Source organism: Chionomys nivalis, chromosome 26, assembly GCF_950005125.1.
Source record: "Chionomys nivalis chromosome 26, mChiNiv1.1, whole genome shotgun sequence".
In the NCBI taxonomy this organism is placed as follows: Eukaryota; Metazoa; Chordata; class Mammalia; order Rodentia; family Cricetidae; genus Chionomys; species Chionomys nivalis.
Genome location: NC_080111.1, coordinates 38726260 through 38742604, shown reverse-complemented (window position 1 = coordinate 38742604; position 16345 = coordinate 38726260).

The window sequence follows — 16345 nt, the reverse complement described above, 5'->3', positions numbered from 1 at the left end:
TGAAAGCACTGTTAGAACTGAGATCAGTGTTGCTTTTCTCAGTACAAGCTTTACTTTGAAAGATAATTGCGTTCTTTTGAAAGTTTATTAATTTCACGAAAGCTTTAGTAAGAAACGCACATGCGTTTCTTTGTAAAGACAAGCAGTTGTTTTCTAGGTGTGAAAGCACTGTTAGAACTGAGATCAGGTTTAATTTTATCAGGACAAGCTTTACTTTGAAAGATAATCGCGGTCTTTGAATGTTTATTAATTTCATGAAAGCTTTAGTAAGAAACGCACATGCGTTTCTTTGTCAAGACAAGCAGTTGTTTGCTACGTGTGAAAGCACTGTTAGAACTGAGATCAGGTTTAATTTTCTCAGTACAAGCTTTACTTTGAAAGATAATCGCGTTCTTTTGAATGTTTATTAATTTCACCAAAGCTTTATTAAGAAACGCACATGCGTTTCTTTGTAAAGACAAGCAGTTGTTTGCTACGTGTGAAAGCACTGTTAGAACTGAGATCAGTGTTGCTTTTCTCAGTACAAGCTTTACTTTGAAAGATAATCGCGTTCTTTTGAAAGTTTATTAATTTCACGAAAGCTTTAGTAAGAAACGCTCATGCGTTTCTTTGTAGAGACAAGCAGTTGTTTGCTACGTGTGAAAGCACTGTTAGAACTGAGATCAGTGTTGCTTTTCTCAGTACAAGCTTTACTTTGAAAGATAATCGCGTTCTTTTGAAAGTTTATTAATTTCACGAAAGCTTTAGTAAGAAACGCACATGCGTTTCTTTGTAAAGACAAGCAGTTGTTTGCTACGTGTGAAAGCACTGTTAGAACTGAGATCAGTGTTGCTTTTCTCAGTACAAGCTTTACTTTGAAAGATAATCGCGTTCTTTTGAAAGTTTATTAATTTCACGAACGCTGTAGTAAGAAACGCTCATGCGTTTCTTTGTAAAGACAAGCAGTTGTTTGCTCCGTGTGAAAGCACTGTTAGAACTGAGATCAGGTTTAATTTTATCAGTACAAGCTTTACATTGAAAGATAATCGCTTTCTTTTGAAAGTTTATTAATTTCATGAAAGCGTTAGTAAGAAACGCACATGCGTTTCTTTGTAAAGACAAGCAGTTGTTTGCTACGTGTGAAAGCACTGTTAGAACTGAGATCAGTGTTGCTTTTCTCAGTACAAGCTTTACTTTGAAAGATAATCGCATTCTTTGAAAGTTTATTAATTTCACGAACGCTTTAGTAAGAAACGCTCATGCGTTTCTTTGAAAAGACAAGCAGTTGTTTGCTACGTGTGAAAGCACTGTTAGAACTGAGATCAGTGTTGCTTTTCTCAGTACAAGCTTTACTTTGAAAGATAATCGCGTTCTTTTGAAAGTTTATTAATTTCACGAACGCTGTAGTAAGAAACGCTCATGCGTTTTTTTGTAAAGACAAGCAGTTGTTTGCAACGAGTGAAAGCGTTGTTAGAACTGAGATCAGTGTTGCTTTTCTCATACAAGCTTTACTTTGAAAGATAATCACATTCTTTTGAAAGTTTATTAATTTCACGAAAGCTTTAGTAAGAAACGCACATGCGTTTCTTTGTCAAGACAAGCAGTTGTTTGCTACGTGTGAAAGCACTGTTAGAACTGAGATCAGTATTGCTTTTCTCAGTACAAGCTTTACTTTGAAAGAGAATCGCGTTCTTTTGAAAGTTTATTAATTTCACGAAAGCTTTAGTAAGAAACGCACATGCGTTTCTTTGTAAAGACAAGCAGTTGTTTGCTACGTGTGAAAGCACTGTTAGAACTGAGATCAGGTTTAATTTTATCAGTACAAGCTTTACTTTGAAAGATAATCGCTTTCTTTTGAAAGTTTATTTCACGAAAGCTTTAGTAAGAAACGCTCATGCGTTTCTTTGTAAAGACAAGCAGTTGTTTGCTACGTGTGAAAGCACTGTTAGAACTGAGATCAGTGTTGCTTTTCTCAGTACAAGCTTTACTTTGAAAGATAATCGCGTTCTTTTGAAAGTTTATTAATTTCACGAAAGCTTTAGTAAGAAACGCACATGCGTTTCTTTGTAAAGACAAGCAGTTGTTTGCTACGTGTGAAAGCACTGTTAGAACTGAGATCAGTGTTGCTTTTCTCAGTACAAGCTTTACTTTGAAAGATAATCGCGTTCTTTTGAAAGTTTATTAATTTCACGAACGCTGTAGTAAGAAACGCACATGCGTTTCTTTGTAAAGACAAGCAGTTGTTTGCTACGTGTGAAAGCACTGTTAGAACTGAGATCAGTGTTGCTTTTCTCAGTACAAGCTTTACTTTGAAAGAAAATCGCGTTCTTTTGAAAGTTTATTATTTTCACGAACGCTGTAGTAAGAAACGCTCATGCGTTTCTTTGTAAGGACAAGCAGTTGTTTGCTCCGTGTGAAAGCACTGTTAGAACTGAGATCAGGTTTAATTTCCTCAGTACAAGCTTTACTTTGAAAGATAATCGCTTTCTTTTGAAAGTTTATTAATTTCACGAAAGCTTTAGTAAGAAACGCACATGCGTTTCTTTGTAAAGACAAGCAGTTGTTTGCTACGTGTGAAAGCACTGTTAGAACTGAGATCAGTATTGCTTTTCTCAGTACAAGCTTTACTTTGAAAGATAATCGCGTTCTTTTGAAAGTTTATTAATTTCACGAAAGCTTTAGTAAGAAACGCACATGCGTTTCTTTGTAAAGACAAGCAGTTGTTTGCTACGTGTGAAAGCACTGTTAGAACTGAGATCAGTATTGCTTTTCTCAGTACAAGCTTTACTTTGAAAGATAATCGCGTTCTTTTGAAAGTTTATTAATTTCACGAACGCTTTAGTAAGAAACGCTCATGCGTTTCTTTGAAAAGACAAGCAGTTGTTTGCTACGTGTGAAAGCACTGTTAGAACTGAGATCAGTGTTGCTTTTCTCAGTACAAGCTTTACTTTGAAAGATAATCGCGTTCTTTTGAAAGTTTATTAATTTCACGAAAGCTTTAGTAAGAAACGCACATGCGTTTCTTTGTAAAGACAGGCAGTTGTTTTCTAAGTGTGAAAGCACTGTTAGAACTGAGATTAGGTTTAATTTTCTCAGTACAAGCTTTACTTTGAAAGATAATCGCGTTCTTTGAATGTTTATTAATTTCACGAAAGCTTTAGTAAGAAACGCACATGCGTTTCTTTGTCAAGACAAGCAGTTGTTTGCTACGTGTGAAAGCACTGTTAGAACTGAGATCAGTGTTGCTTTTCTCAGTACAAGCTTTACTTTGAAAGATAATCGCGTTCTTTTGAAAGTTTATTAATTTCACGAAAGCTTTAGTAAGAAACGCTCATGCTTTTCTTTGTAAAGACAAGCATTTGTTTGCTACCTGTGAAAGCACTGTTAGAACTGAGATCAGGTTTAATTTCCTCAGTACAAGCTTTACTTTGAAAGATAATTGCGTTCTTTGAAAGTTTATTAATTTCACGAAAGCTTTAGTAAGAAACGCACATGCGTTTCTTTGTAAAGACAAGCAGTTGTTTGCTACGTGTGAAAGCACTGTTAGAACTGAGATCAGTGTTGCTTTTCTCAGTACACGCTTTACTTTGAAAGATAATCGCGTTCTTTGAAAGTTTATTAATTTCACGAACGCTTTAGTAAGAAACGCTCATGCGTTTCTTTGTAAAGACAAGCAGTTGTTTGCTATGTGTGAAAGCACTGGTAGAACTGAGATCAGGTTTAATTTCCTCAGTACAAGCTTTACTTTGAAAGATAATCGTGTTCTTTGAAAGTTTATTAATTTAGCGAAAGCTTTAGTAAGAAACACTCATGCATTTCTTTGTAAAGACAAGCAGTTGTTTGCTACGTGTTAAAGCACTGTTAGAACTGAGATCCGTGTTGCTTTTCTCAGTACAAGCTTTACTTTGAAAGATAATCGCGTTCTTTTAAAAGTTTATTAATTTCACGAAAGCTTTAGTAAGAAACGCTCATGCGTTTCTTTGTAAAGACAAGCAGTTGGTTGCTACGTGTGAAAGCACTGTTAGAACTGAGATCAGTGTTGCTTTTCTCAGTACAAGCTTTACTTTGAAAGATAATCGCGTTCTTTTGAAAGTTTATTAATTTCAAGAAAGCTTTAGTAAGAAACGCACATGCGTTTCTTTGTAAAGACAAGCAGTTGTTTTCTAAGTGTGAAAGCACTGTTAGAACTGAGATCAGGTTTAATTTTATCATTACAAGCTTTACTTTGAAAGATAATCGCGTTCTTTGAATGTTTATTAATTTCACGAAAGCTTTAGTAAGAAACGCACATGCGTTTCTTTGTCAAGACAAGCAGTTGTTTGCTACGTGTGAAAGCACTGTTAGAACTGAGATAAGGTTTAATTTTCTCAGTACAAGCTTTACTTTGAAAGATAATCGCGTTCTTTTGAAAGTTTATTAATTTCATGAAAGCTTTAGTAAGAAACGCACATGCGTTTCTTTAAGACAAGCAGTTGTTTGCTACGTGTGAAAGCACTGTTAGAACTGAGATCAGTGTTGCTTTTCTCAGTACAAGCTTTACTTTGAAAGATAATCGCGTTCTTTTGAAAGTTTATTAATTTCACGAAAGCTTTAGTAAGAAACGCACATGCGTTTCTTTGTAAAGACAAGCAGTTGTTTGCTACGTGTGAAAGCACTGTTAGAACTGAGATCAGGTTTAATTTTATCAGTACAAGCTTTACTTTGAAAGATAATCGCTTTCTTTTGAAAGTTTATTAATTTCACGAAAGCTTTAGTCAGAAACGCACATGCGTTTCTTTGTAGAGACAAGCAGTTGTTTGCTACGTGTGAAAGCACTGTTAGAACTGAGATCAGTGTTGCTTTTCTCAGTACAAGCTTTACTTTGAAAGATAATCGCGTTCTTTTGAAAGTTTATTAATTTCACGAAAGCTTTAGTAAGAAACGCCCATGCGTTTCTTTGTAAAGACAAGCAGTTGTTTTCTAAGTGTGAAAGCACTGTTAGAACTGAGATCAGGTTTAATTTTATCAGTCCAAGCTTTACTTTGAAAGATATACGCGTTCTTTGAATGTTTATTAATTTCACGAAAGCTTTAGTAAGAAACGCACATGCGTTTCTTTGTCAAGACAAGCAGTTGTTTGCTCCGTGTGAAAGCACTGTTAGAACTGAGATCAGTGTTGCTTTTCTCAGTACAAGCTTTACTTTGAAAGATAATTGCGTTCTTTTGAAAGTTTATTAATTTCACGAAAGCTTTAGTAAGAAACGCACATGCGTTTCTTTGTAAAGACAAGCAGTTGTTTTCTAGGTGTGAAAGCACTGTTAGAACTGAGATCAGGTTTAATTTTATCAGGACAAGCTTTACTTTGAAAGATAATCGCGGTCTTTGAATGTTTATTAATTTCATGAAAGCTTTAGTAAGAAACGCACATGCGTTTCTTTGTCAAGACAAGCAGTTGTTTGCTACGTGTGAAAGCACTGTTAGAACTGAGATCAGGTTTAATTTTCTCAGTACAAGCTTTACTTTGAAAGATAATCGCGTTCTTTTGAATGTTTATTAATTTCACCAAAGCTTTATTAAGAAACGCACATGCGTTTCTTTGTAAAGACAAGCAGTTGTTTGCTACGTGTGAAAGCACTGTTAGAACTGAGATCAGTGTTGCTTTTCTCAGTACAAGCTTTACTTTGAAAGATAATCGCGTTCTTTTGAAAGTTTATTAATTTCAGGAAAGCTTTAGTAAGAAACGCACATGCGTTTCTTTGTAGAGACAAGCAGTTGTTTGCTACGTGTGAAAGCACTGTTAGAACTGAGATCAGTGTTGCTTTTCTCAGTACAAGCTTTACTTTGAAAGATAATCGCGTTCTTTTGAAAGTTTATTAATTTCACGAAAGCTTTAGTAAGAAACGCACATGCGTTTCTTTGTAAAGACAAGCAGTTGTTTGCTACGTGTGAAAGCACTGTTAGAACTGAGATCAGTGTTGCTTTTCTCAGTACAAGCTTTACTTTGAAAGATAATCGCGTTCTTTTGAAAGTTTATTAATTTCACGAACGCTGTAGTAAGAAACGCTCATGCGTTTCTTTGTAAAGACAAGCAGTTGTTTGCTCCGTGTGAAAGCACTGTTAGAACTGAGATCAGGTTTAATTTTATCAGTACAAGCTTTACATTGAAAGATAATCGCTTTCTTTTGAAAGTTTATTAATTTCATGAAAGCGTTAGTAAGAAACGCACATGCGTTTCTTTGTAAAGACAAGCAGTTGTTTGCTACGTGTGAAAGCACTGTTAGAACTGAGATCAGTGTTGCTTTTCTCAGTACAAGCTTTACTTTGAAAGATAATCGCATTCTTTGAAAGTTTATTAATTTCACGAACGCTTTAGTAAGAAACGCTCATGCGTTTCTTTGAAAAGACAAGCAGTTGTTTGCTACGTGTGAAAGCACTGTTAGAACTGAGATCAGTGTTGCTTTTCTCAGTACAAGCTTTACTTTGAAAGATAATCGCGTTCTTTTGAAAGTTTATTAATTTCACGAACGCTGTAGTAAGAAACGCTCATGCGTTTTTTTGTAAAGACAAGCAGTTGTTTGCAACGAGTGAAAGCGTTGTTAGAACTGAGATCAGTGTTGCTTTTCTCATACAAGCTTTACTTTGAAAGATAATCACATTCTTTTGAAAGTTTATTAATTTCACGAAAGCTTTGGTAAGAAACGCACATGCGTTTCTTTGTCAAGACAAGCAGTTGTTTGCTACGTGTGAAAGCACTGTTAGAACTGAGATCAGTATTGCTTTTCTCAGTACAAGCTTTACTTTGAAAGAGAATCGCGTTCTTTTGAAAGTTTATTAATTTCACGAAAGCTTTAGTAAGAAACGCACATGCGTTTCTTTGTAAAGACAAGCAGTTGTTTGCTACGTGTGAAAGCACTGTTAGAACTGAGATCAGGTTTAATTTTATCAGTACAAGCTTTACTTTGAAAGATAATCGCTTTCTTTTGAAAGTTTATTTCACGAAAGCTTTAGTAAGAAACGCTCATGCGTTTCTTTGTAAAGACAAGCAGTTGTTTGCTACGTGTGAAAGCACTGTTAGAACTGAGATCAGTGTTGCTTTTCTCAGTACAAGCTTTACTTTGAAAGATAATCGCGTTCTTTTGAAAGTTTATTAATTTCACGAAAGCTTTAGTAAGAAACGCACATGCGTTTCTTTGTAAAGACAAGCAGTTGTTTGCTACGTGTGAAAGCACTGTTAGAACTGAGATCAGTGTTGCTTTTCTCAGTACAAGCTTTACTTTGAAAGATAATCGCGTTCTTTTGAAAGTTTATTATTTTCACGAACGCTGTAGTAAGAAACGCTCATGCGTTTCTTTGTAAGGACAAGCAGTTGTTTGCTCCGTGTGAAAGCACTGTTAGAACTGAGATCAGGTTTAATTTCCTCAGTACAAGCTTTACTTTGAAAGATAATCGCTTTCTTTTGAAAGTTTATTAATTTCACGAAAGCTTTAGTAAGAAACGCACATGCGTTTCTTTGTAAAGACAAGCAATTGTTTGCTACGTGTGAAAGCACTGTTAGAACTGATATCAGTATTGCTTTTCTCAGTACAAGCTTTACTTTGAAAGATAATCGCGTTCTTTTGAAAGTTTATTAATTTCACGAAAGCTTTAGTAAGAAACGCACATGCGTTTCTTTGTAAAGACAAGCAGTTGTTTGCTACGTGTGAAAGCACTGTTAGAACTGAGATCAGTATTGCTTTTCTCAGTACAAGCTTTACTTTGAAAGATAATCGCGTTCTTTTGAAAGTTTATTAATTTCACGAACGCTTTAGTAAGAAACGCTCATGGGTTTCTTTGAAAAGACAAGCAGTTGTTTGCTACGTGTGAAAGCACTGTTAGAACTGAGATCAGTGTTGCTTTTCTCAGTACAAGCTTTACTTTGAAAGATAATCGCGTTCTTTTGAAAGTTTATTAATTTCACGAAAGCTTTAGTAAGAAACGCACATGCGTTTCTTTGTAAACACAAGGAGTTGTTTGCTACGTGTGAAAGCACTGTTAGAACTGAGATCAGGTTTAATTTTCTCAGTACAAGCTTTACTTTGAAAGATAATCGTGTTCTTTTGAAAGTTTATTAATTTCACGAAAGCTTTAGTAAGAAACACTCATGCGTTTCTTTGTAAAGACAAGCAGGTGTTTGCTACGTGTGAAAGCACTGTTAGAACTGAGATCAGTGTTGCTTTTCTCAGTACAAGCTTTACTTTGAAAGATAATCGCTTTCTTTTGAAAGTTTATTAATTTCACGAAAGCTTTAGTAAGAAACGCACATGCGTTTCTTTGTAAAGACAGGCAGTTGTTTTCTAAGTGTGAAAGCACTGTTAGAACTGAGATTAGGTTTAATTTTATCAGTACAAGCTTTACTTTGAAAGATAATCGCGTTCTTTGAATGTTTATTAATTTCACGAAAGCTTTAGTAAGAAACGCACATGCGTTTCTTTGTCAAGACAAGCAGTTGTTTGCTACGTGTGAAAGCACTGTTAGAACTGAGATCAGTGTTGCTTTTCTCAGTACAAGCTTTACTTTGAAAGCTAATCGCGTTCTTTTGAAAGTTTATTAATTTCACGAAAGCTTTAGTAAGAAACGCTCATGCTTTTCTTTGTAAAGACAAGCATTTGTTTGCTACCTGTGAAAGCACTGTTAGAACTGAGATCAGGTTTAATTTCCTCAGTACAAGCTTTACTTTGAAAGATAATTGCGTTCTTTGAAAGTTTATTAATTTCACGAAAGCTTTAGTAAGAAACGCACATGCGTTTCTTTGTAAAGACAAGCAGTTGTTTGCTACGTGTGAAAGCACTGTTAGAACTGAGATCAGTGTTGCTTTTCTCAGTACAAGCTTTACTTTGAAAGATAATCGCGTTCTTTGAAAGTTTATTAATTTCACGAACGCTTTAGTAAGAAACGCTCATGCGTTTCTTTGTAAAGACAAGCAGTTGTTTGCTATGTGTGAAAGCACTGGTAGAACTGAGATCAGGTTTAATACCTCAGTACAAGCTTTACTTTGAAAGATAATCGTGTTCTTTGAAAGTTTATTAATTTCACGAACGCTTTAGTAAGAAACGCTCATGCGTTTCTTTGAAAAGAGAAGCAGTTGTTTGCTACGTGTGAAAGCACTGTTAGAACTGAGATCAGTGTTGCTTTTCTCAGTACAAGCTTTACTTTAAAAGATAATCGCGTTCTTTTGAAAGTTTATTAATTTCACGAAAGCTTTAGTAAGAAACGCACATGCGTTTCTTTGTAAAGACAAGGAGTTGTTTGCTACGTGTGAAAGCACTGTTAGAACTGAGATCAGTGTTGCTTTTCTCAGTACAAGCTTTACTTTGAAAGATAATCGCTTTCTTTTGAAAGTTTATTAATTTCACGAAAGCTTTAGTAAGAAACGCACATGCGTTTCTTTGTAAAGACAAGCAGTTGTTTTCTAAGTGTGAAAGCACTGTTAGAACTGAGATTAGGTTTAATTTTATCAGTACAAGCTTTACTTTGAAAGATAATCGCGTTCTTTGAATGTTTATTAATTTCACGAAAGCTTTAGTAAGAAACACACATGCGTTTCTTTGTCAAGACAAGCAGTTGTTTGCTACGTGTGAAAGCACTGTTAGAACTGAGATCAGTGTTGCTTTTCTCAGTACAAGCTTTACTTTGAAAGATAATCGCGGTCTTTTGAAAGTTTATTAATTTCACGAAAGCTTTAGTAAGAAACGCTCATGCGTTTCTTTGTAAAGACAAGCATTTGTTTGCTACGTGTGAAAGCACTGTTAGAACTGAGATCAGGTTTAATTTCCTCAGTACAAGCTTTACTTTGAAAGATAATTGCGTTCTTTGAAAGTTTATTAATTTCACGAAAGCTTAGGAAGAAACGCACATGCGTTTCTTTGTAAAGACAAGCAGTTGTTTGCTACGTGTGAAAGCACTGGTAGAACTGAGATCAGGTTTAATTTCCTCAGTACAAGCTTTACTTTGAAAGATAATCGCGTTCTTTTGAAAGTTTATTAATTTCACGAAAGCTTTAGTAAGAAACGCTCATGCGTTTCTTTGTAAAGACAAGCAGTTGTTTGCTATGTGTGAAAGCACTGGTAGAACTGAGATCAGGTTTAATTTCCTCAGTACAAGCTTTACTTTGAAAGATAATCGCGTTCTTTTGAAAGTTTACTAATTTCACGAAAGCTTTTGTAAGAAAGCGTTTCTTTGTAAAGACAAGGAGTTGTTTGCTACGTGTGAAAGCACTGTTAGAACTGAGATCAGTGTTGCTTTTCTCAGTACAAGCTTTACTTTGGAAGATAATCGCGTTCTTTTGAAAGTTTATTAATTTCACGAAAGCTTTAGTAAGAAACGCTCATGCGTTTCTTTGTAAAGACAAGCAGTTGTTTGCTACGTGTGAAAGCACTGGTAGAACTGAGATCAGGTTTAATTTCCTCAGTACAAGCTTTACTTTGAAAGATAATCGCGTTCTTTTGAAAGTTTATTAATTTCACGAAAGCTTTAGTAAGAAACGCTCATGCATTTCTTTGTAAAGACAAGCAGTTGGTTGCTACGTGTGAAAGCACTGTTAGAACTGAGATCAGTGTTGCTTTTCTCAGTACAAGCTTTACTTTGAAAGATAATCGCGTTCTTTTGAAAGTTTATTAATTTCACGAAAGCTTTAGTAAGAAACGCTCATGCATTTCTTTGTAAAGACAAGCAGTTGTTTGCTCCTTGTGAAAGCACTGTTAGAACTGAGATCAGTGTTGCTTTTCTCAGTACAAGCTTTACTTTGAAAGATATTCGCGTTCTTTTGAAAGTTTATTAATTCACGAAAGCATTAGTAAGAAACGCTCATGCGTTTCTTTGAAAAGACAAGCAGTTGTTTGCTACTTGTGAAAGCACTGTTAGAACGGAGATCAGTGTTGCTTTTCTCAGTACAAGCTTTACTTTGAAACATAATCGCGTTCTTTTGAAAGTTTATTAATTTCACGAAAGCTTTAGTAAGAAACGCACATGCGTTTCTTTGTAAAGACAAGCAGTTATTTGCTACGTGTGAAAGCACTGTTAGAACTGAGATCAGTGTTGCTTTTCTCAGTACAAGCTTTACTTTCAAAGATAATCGCGTTCTTTTTAAAGTTTATTAATTTCACGAAAGCTTTAGTAAGAAACGCACATGCGTTTCTTTGTAAAGACAAGCAGTTGTTTGCTACGTGTGAAAGCACTGTTAGAACTGAGATCAGTATTGCTTTTCTCAGTACAAGCTTTACTTTGAAAGATAATCGCGTTCTTTTGAAAGTTTATTAATTTCACGAACGCTTTAGTAAGAAACGCTCATGCGTTTCTTTGAAAAGACAAGCAGTTGTTTGCTACGTGTGAAAGCACTGTTAGAACTGAGATCAGTGTTGCTTTTCTCAGTACAAGCTTTACTTTGAAAGATAATCGCGTTCTTTTGAAAGTTTATTAATTTCACGAAAGCTTTAGTAAGAAACGCACATGCGTTTCTTTGTAAACACAAGGAGTTGTTTGCTACGTGTGAAAGCACTGTTAGAACTGAGATCAGGTTTAATTTTATCAGTACAAGCTTTACTTTGAAAGATAATCGCTTTCTTTTGAAAGTTTATTAATTTCACGAAAGCTTTAGTAAGAAACGCTCATGCGTTTCTTTGTAAAGACAAGCAGTTGTTTGCTACGTGTGAAAGCACTGGTAGAACTGAGATCAGGTTTAATTTCCTCAGTACAAGCTTTACTTTGAAAGATAATCGCGTTCTTTTGAAAGTTTATTAATTTCACGAAAGCTTTAGTAAGAAACGCTCATGCATTTCTTTGTAAAGACAAGCAGTTGGTTGCTACGTGTGAAAGCACTGTTAGAACTGAGATCAGTGTTGCTTTTCTCAGTACAAGCTTTACTTTGAAAGATAATCGCGTTCTTTTGAAAGTTTATTAATTTCACGAAAGCTTTAGTAAGAAACGCTCATGCATTTCTTTGTAAAGACAAGCAGTTGTTTGCTCCTTGTGAAAGCACTGTTAGAACTGAGATCAGTGTTGCTTTTCTCAGTACAAGCTTTACTTTGAAAGATATTCGCGTTCTTTTGAAAGTTTATTAATTCACGAAAGCATTAGTAAGAAACGCTCATGCGTTTCTTTGAAAAGACAAGCAGTTGTTTGCTACTTGTGAAAGCACTGTTAGAACGGAGATCAGTGTTGCTTTTCTCAGTACAAGCTTTACTTTGAAACATAATCGCGTTCTTTTGAAAGTTTATTAATTTCACGAAAGCTTTAGTAAGAAACGCACATGCGTTTCTTTGTAAAGACAAGCAGTTATTTGCTACGTGTGAAAGCACTGTTAGAACTGAGATCAGTGTTGCTTTTCTCAGTACAAGCTTTACTTTCAAAGATAATCGCGTTCTTTTGAAAGTTTATTAATTTCACGAAAGCTTTAGTAAGAAACGCACATGCGTTTCTTTGTAAAGACAAGCAGTTGTTTGCTACGTGTGAAAGCACTGTTAGAACTGAGATCAGTATTGCTTTTCTCAGTACAAGCTTTACTTTGAAAGATAATCGCGTTCTTTTGAAAGTTTATTAATTTCACGAACGCTTTAGTAAGAAACGCTCATGCGTTTCTTTGAAAAGACAAGCAGTTGTTTGCTACGTGTGAAAGCACTGTTAGAACTGAGATCAGTGTTGCTTTTCTCAGTACAAGCTTTACTTTGAAAGATAATCGCGTTCTTTTGAAAGTTTATTAATTTCACGAAAGCTTTAGTAAGAAACGCACATGCGTTTCTTTGTAAACACAAGGAGTTGTTTGCTACGTGTGAAAGCACTGTTAGAACTGAGATCAGGTTTAATTTTATCAGTACAAGCTTTACTTTGAAAGATAATCGCTTTCTTTTGAAAGTTTATTAATTTCACGAAAGCTTTAGTAAGAAACACTCATGCGTTTCTTTGTAAAGACAAGCAGGTGTTTGCTACGTGTGAAAGCACTGTTAGAACTGAGATCAGTGTTGCTTTTCTCAGTACAAGCTTTACTTTGAAAGATAATCGCTTTCTTTTGAAAGTTTATTAATTTCACGAAAGCTTTAGTAAGAAACGCACATGCGTTTCTTTGTAAAGACAGGCAGTTGTTTTCTAAGTGTGAAAGCACTGTTAGAACTGAGATTAGGTTTAATTTTATCAGTACAAGCTTTACTTTGAAAGATAATCGCGTTCTTTGAATGTTTATTAATTTCACGAAAGCTTTAGTAAGAAACGCACATGCGTTTCTTTGTCAAGACAAGCAGTTGTTTGCTACGTGTGAAAGCACTGTTAGAACTGAGATCAGTGTTGCTTTTCTCAGTACAAGCTTTACTTTGAAAGATAATCGCGTTCTTTTGAAAGTTTATTAATTTCACGAAATCTTTAGTAAGAAACGCTCATGCTTTTCTTTGTAAAGACAAGCATTTGTTTGCTACCTGTTAAAGCACTGTTAGAACTGAGATCAGGTTTAATTTCCTCAGTACAAGCTTTACTTTGAAAGATAATTGCGTTCTTTGAAAGTTTATTAATTTCAGGAAAGCTTTAGTAAGAAACGCACATGCGTTTCTTTGTAAAGACAAGCAGTTGTTTGCTACGTGTGAAAGCACTGTTAGAACTGAGATCAGTGTTGCTTTTCTCAGTACAAGCTTTACTTTGAAAGATAATCGCGTTCTTTGAAAGTTTATTAATTTCACGAACGCTTTAGTAAGAAACGCTCATGCGATTCTTTGAAAAGACAAGCATTTCTTTGCTACGTGTGAAAGCACTGTTAGAACTGAGATCAGGTTTAATTTCCTCAGTACAAGCTTTACTTTGAAAGATAATTGCGTTCTTTGAAAGTTTATTAATTTCACGAAAGCTTAGGAAGAAACGCACATGCGTTTCTTTGTAAAGACAAGCAGTTGTTTGCTACGTGTGAAAGCACTGGTAGAACTGAGATCAGGTTTAATTTCCTCAGTACAAGCTTTACTTTGAAAGATAATCGCGTTCTTTTGAAAGTTTATTAATTTCACGAAAGCTTTAGTAAGAAACGCTCATGCGTTTCTTTGTAAAGACAAGCAGTTGTTTGCTATGTGTGAAAGCACTGGTAGAACTGAGATCAGGTTTAATTTCCTCAGTACAAGCTTTACTTTGAAAGATAATCGCGTTCTTTTGAAAGTTTACTAATTTCACGAAAGCTTTTGTAAGAAAGCGTTTCTTTGTAAAGACAAGGAGTTGTTTGCTACGTGTGAAAGCACTGTTAGAACTGAGATCAGTGTTGCTTTTCTCAGTACAAGCTTTACTTTGGAAGATAATCGCGTTCTTTTGAAAGTTTATTAATTTCACGAAAGCTTTAGTAAGAAACGCTCATGCGTTTCTTTGTAAAGACAAGCAGTTGTTTGCTACGTGTGAAAGCACTGTTAGAACTGAGATCAGTGTTGCTTTTCTCAGTACAAGCTTTACTTTGAAAGATAATCGCGTTCTTTTGAAAGTTTATTAATTTCACGAAAGCTTTAGTAAGAAACGCACATGCGTTTCTTTGTAAACACAAGGAGTTGTTTGCTACGTGTGAAAGCACTGTTAGAACTGAGATCAGGTTTAATTTTATCAGTACAAGCTTTACTTTGAAAGATAATCGCTTTCTTTTGAAAGTTTATTAATTTCACGAAAGCTTTAGTAAGAAACACTCATGCGTTTCTTTGTAAAGACAAGCAGGTGTTTGCTACGTGTGAAAGCACTGTTAGAACTGAGATCAGTGTTGCTTTTCTCAGTACAAGCTTTACTTTGAAAGATAATCGCTTTCTTTTGAAAGTTTATTAATTTCACGAAAGCTTTAGTAAGAAACGCACATGCGTTTCTTTGTAAAGACAGGCAGTTGTTTTCTAAGTGTGAAAGCACTGTTAGAACTGAGATTAGGTTTAATTTTATCAGTACAAGCTTTACTTTGAAAGATAATCGCGTTCTTTGAATGTTTATTAATTTCACGAAAGCTTTAGTAAGAAACGCACATGCGTTTCTTTGTCAAGACAAGCAGTTGTTTGCTACGTGTGAAAGCACTGTTAGAACTGAGATCAGTGTTGCTTTTCTCAGTACAAGCTTTACTTTGAAAGATAATCGCGTTCTTTTGAAAGTTTATTAATTTCACGAAATCTTTAGTAAGAAACGCTCATGCTTTTCTTTGTAAAGACAAGCATTTGTTTGCTACCTGTTAAAGCACTGTTAGAACTGAGATCAGGTTTAATTTCCTCAGTACAAGCTTTACTTTGAAAGATAATTGCGTTCTTTGAAAGTTTATTAATTTCAGGAAAGCTTTAGTAAGAAACGCACATGCGTTTCTTTGTAAAGACAAGCAGTTGTTTGCTACGTGTGAAAGCACTGTTAGAACTGAGATCAGTGTTGCTTTTCTCAGTACAAGCTTTACTTTGAAAGATAATCGCGTTCTTTGAAAGTTTATTAATTTCACGAACGCTTTAGTAAGAAACGCTCATGCGTTTCTTTGAAAAGACAAGCATTTCTTTGCTACGTGTGAAAGCACTGTTAGAACTGAGATCAGGTTTAATTTCCTCAGTACAAGCTTTACTTTGAAAGATAATTGCGTTCTTTGAAAGTTTATTAATTTCACGAAAGCTTAGGAAGAAACGCACATGCGTTTCTTTGTAAAGACAAGCAGTTGTTTGCTACGTGTGAAAGCACTGGTAGAACTGAGATCAGGTTTAATTTCCTCAGTACAAGCTTTACTTTGAAAGATAATCGCGTTCTTTTGAAAGTTTATTAATTTCACGAAAGCTTTAGTAAGAAACGCTCATGCGTTTCTTTGTAAAGACAAGCAGTTGTTTGCTATGTGTGAAAGCACTGGTAGAACTGAGATCAGGTTTAATTTCCTCAGTACAAGCTTTACTTTGAAAGATAATCGCGTTCTTTTGAAAGTTTACTAATTTCACGAAAGCTTTTGTAAGAAAGCGTTTCTTTGTAAAGACAAGGAGTTGTTTGCTACGTGTGAAAGCACTGTTAGAACTGAGATCAGTGTTGCTTTTCTCAGTACAAGCTTTACTTTGGAAGATAATCGCGTTCTTTTGAAAGTTTATTAATTTCACGAAAGCTTTAGTAAGAAACGCTCATGCGTTTCTTTGTAAAGACAAGCAGTTGTTTGCTACGTGTGAAAGCACTGGTAGAACTGAGATCAGGTTTAATTTCCTCAGTACAAGCTTTACTTTGAAAGATAATCGCGTTCTTTTGAAAGTTTATTAATTTCACGAAAGCTTTAGTAAGAAACGCTCATGCATTTCTTTGTAAAGACAAGCAGTTGGTTGCTACGTGTGAAAGCACTGTTAGAACTGAGATCAGTGTTGCTTTTCTCAGTACAAGCTTTACTTTGAAAGATAATCGCGTTCTTTTGAAAGTTTATT